Here is a 4,084-nt window from a genome sequence, read left to right as displayed (position 1 = left end):
CTCTTCATCAGGCTCTGCCTCCAAGTTCATGCCCTGTTTGAGTTACCTCCTTCATTACTTTTTATGATGAAATGTTATTTGGAACTGTTGAGTGAAATAATCCCCTTTCCTCCAAATCTGTTTTTGGTCATGGTGTTTTATCACAGCAATGATAAACCTAACTAGGACTGGTAGCATCCTTAGTTTTGTCTGTTGTTGGTTTCCTATCTTGGGTAAAATTTTACTATATAGTAAAATCATGAATTGTGGAATTTTGACATGTATACCATATGACTATTCACTAGTTAAAAACACAGTCCTTGAATCCTGAAGAATATCTCTAGTAGATGATTCACATTGTCATTAACTTTCACTTGAAGAATTATGATTGTCTGTGGTAACAAGTTTTGAAGAAGTCAAAACTTGAAAGCCACCATCTGCTTTTCTCATTCTAACTCTGTGTGTGTTCTCTAGTTGCTGAATTTACTTTGCATCCTTTGAACTTATGCTTTGGAGAAGTCTTTATACTTGATATAGCAGGAAAAAGACAAATTTTATTATGATCACAATAAAAGGCCAACAGTTCAATCCCCATAATAAAGAATAAAGGATGATCCCTAAATGTGAATTTTAAAAGACAAATAAAAAAAAAAAAACTAAAGTGAATTTTACTTCAGTGAAGAAAAAAAATACTTGATAAAGAAATTACAAGATTTCAGTAAATGGTAAGCAAAGATAAAATTTTAAAGATAATACAAAGCAATATCTAAGAAAAAAAGTTTTAGAATATAATCTGGAATAGTCAACATGGTGGCCACCATAAGTTGCATTGGTAGATTCTTGATAGAACATCAAAGCCAAATTCTTTTCAAGGTGGCTTATCAGACATCTCTTTACCCTTGTACTATAAACCTTCTCCTATCCTATAGACATTTTGCTGCTGCTGTTACAAAGCCTGCAAGGAAAATTCTAAAAAAAGATGCTAAGGAAAAAACATCAGATGAACAACCAGATGATAGAGAAAAAATGAAGTCATGTACTTATGTGGAAAATGAACTTAAAGATGATATCTATTTAAAATGCTTATACCCAAGGCAGATATATGAGGTGGAGAAAGCTATGGACTTACTTTAATTTCAAGTTCTGGACTTCACCAATCCAAAGCAAGGTGTTTATCTCAATGTAATGTTAGACATGGCATAGCAGAAAAAGAAAAAATGTGGAGCCATTTGCGAGTGTTATTAGTTTACCATAACCCTTTGTTTCAGAAGTCAACAAAGTTACTATATTTACAAAGAATGCATCAGAGATTATATAGCAGAACAGAATAAAGTTTTTTTTTGGAGGAGGTGCTGATCTGCTTACAAAGATCTTAGATGAGGGGGTTGGTGTGGACTTTATGTAGCTGTTCCAGCAAAAATGCCTGACCTTAACCCATTAAGGAGGAATCTGGACAAAAAAAATTTCCAAAGGCTACTTTGAAATTCCACTGGTCATGGCATAACACAAATGTTTGAATTATTTAAAACTGAACAAGAAATTAAGGAATATGAATAAAGTCAGAACTTTCTCAGCACCAAAATAGCAATATTGTATATGTCAAGTGACCAACTAACTGTCAATCTTCAAGCAATCACAAGCAAAGTCTGTAGGCACAGACTATTGAAACTTGGTCCATTTGTGATTTGGGCTTCCTTCATAGTTTAATCAGTGAATATTTGCTGCTGAATACTGACTCATTACTGCCCACAGAAGTAGAAAAATAAAAAGCTGCTTAAACATGCTGTTTTTATTAATTATTGGGGGTAGGGAGCAGATCAAGAAACAACAGAGAAATTTATAAAACTGTTCTTTCATGATTTCTGGATCATTATATTTAGAAGTAAATTTTGACACTACTTTTTTTTACAGTTTCAAACAAATAAACAAAAATAAAGCTTTAAGTGGTCAACACAATGGCTCTTATTATTTTCCTAAATGATGCAATGTACTATGCTAAAATAGCAATGATATTAACACAAACTATGATCAAACCTCCATTTCTGTGGCATATTTTAGCAGGAAATTTACAAATCTATTTATTTACTCATTTTTAGAACATGGGGTTTCCCTTAAAAGATAGGAGTTGCACTTAAATGTCAAATTCCACAGTTTGATAATGTAAAACCATTCCTTTCCTTGCTTCTTCAGGGCAAACTTAGGCTACAGCTTGTGTTGTGGCCTAAAAAGAATCCCTGCATTATGGTTCTAAAGAGAACCTGGTTTCTCTATTCTCTTTGTCATATGTTCTATGTTAAACTAAATTACCAGCCTTAAAAGATAATAAAAGTCAAGAGTTTTCTTTTATTCAGAGAATTGCTCTAGATCATCTCAGGAGGATTTTGCTCAGGGAATTGTTCTTTTTGTTTTTTTGAGACAGGGTTTCTCTGTGTAGCTTTGTGCCTTTCCTGAAACTAACTTGGTAGTCCAGGCTGGCCTCGAACTCACAGAGATCCACCTGCCCCTGCCTCCCGAGTGCTGGGATTAAAGGTGTGTGCCACCACTGCCCGGCAGGGAATTGTTCTTAAGGCTATTAATCCTGAAAGTTGAGTGGGGAAAGACCAAATCCATGATTGTCTGATTAAAGCAAACTTTATTTAATACTGGGCAGGAAGATGAACATTGGCCTGGTCCATACCAGGGATTGCCAATGAATGGCTCTGAATTAGGTTAATCAGGTATTTATAAAGGCAAAACCCACAGGCCTGTGATATTTCCTGCCTTCATCCAATCAGAATCAAGAATACATCTTTCCATGTTTCCTGCCTATGTATATTCTGCCTACATGTTATCAAGCACATCCTATGCAGTTGGGGAAACCAACCACGTTTACTGAAATGAAAATAGGTAACCTACTATCTTACAGGAACAGCCCCAGCATTCCAGAAGTTATCTGTGTGTCATTCAGCAAGTGGGGCTTTACAGGTTAGCTTTAACCCTCATAAGACAACTTTTTTAAGAGGCTCTTCTGGTCTCCTTCCCCAATGTCTCTCATGGCTTCTATTTCCTTCTTTTCCACTTGCTCTTACTCTTAATGAAGAAGAGCTCCCTCCCACATTTTAAAGGCAAGCTTCTCCTTCCTTTTAAGGGCCTATCATGTTTAGATCTCCATATGTTCTACTGTTTCTCTGCACTGAGATCTGAAGGGAATTTTGGTCAACTTTCTTTCTGTGTAGGGGGGAATATAGGAGGCATTTGCCTGTCATGTTGTGGTTGTGTGGATGCATATCATAAGCCAAATTACAAAGTAGGTTTTCTCCTTTGACCATGTGGGTATCTAGTATAAAACTTACCTTATAAGATTTGGCAATAGATGTCCTTACCTGCTGAGCTATCTCAGCCCTATCCAAAATTCTTTAATATATTTTCATTACTGGGGAAACAGGATTTGCCTGCCCCTACTGACACACCTCCTCCAAGATCATAGCCCTTAATCCCTCCCAAACAGTTGAAACTGTAGACCAAATATTCAAATATATTAAACTGTGGTGGTCATTCTCATTCAAACCACTATGCTGAGAGAAAATGCCATAACGAAAGAAATAATTTTGTTTTCAGTTTTGTTTTGGTTTGGTTTCATTACTTTGGCTTATGATTCCAGAGGGATTAGATTCCATCATGGTGTGGTGGCATAACAAAGAGTAGCAGGCATGGCAGCAGGAGTGCTGAGAGAGAAAACTGGAATTGGGGTGAGGCTATGCACTCTCAACCCCAAGCTCAAGTGACATACTTCCTCCAGCAAAGCAGGACCAGCTCACAGAAAGTTGCCAACAAACTGGTGATCAGATATTCAAATATCTGAGCCTCTGTGGAGAGCATTCTCATTAAAACTGCCACACATGTCTTTTGCAATGGAGGTTGTCATTTAGTGACATAGTAGAATGTGCAGGCTTAGAACTTCAGAAAAAGTGTGAGAAGCCTAAGTTCATCAGAAAATACATTTGTAGGCTTTTTTTTTCACTGTTTAAAAGAAAAAGAGATATGAAAGAATGAAAAATAAAACTTAGGGCTCAGAAAAGCAGGCAGACTGCATGGCAGGCCCCCTTAAGTGCTACCTGATGGGGTT

At 36.5% G+C, this 4,084-nt stretch overlaps 1 pseudogene; it reads left to right on the top strand.

Annotated features, from left to right (window-relative positions):
• Nucleotides 1-786: 786 nt before the first annotated feature.
• Nucleotides 787-1,745, top strand: LOC114696791 (annotated as a pseudogene).
• The last annotated feature ends 2,339 nt before the right edge of the window (nt 1,746-4,084 follow it).

The sequence above is a fragment of the Peromyscus leucopus genome, chromosome X, assembly GCF_004664715.2.
Source record: "Peromyscus leucopus breed LL Stock chromosome X, UCI_PerLeu_2.1, whole genome shotgun sequence".
Taxonomy (NCBI): Eukaryota; Metazoa; Chordata; class Mammalia; order Rodentia; family Cricetidae; genus Peromyscus; species Peromyscus leucopus.
The sequence above is the reverse complement of the archived record's forward strand: the minus strand, read 5'-3'. Positions and strand labels throughout refer to the sequence as shown.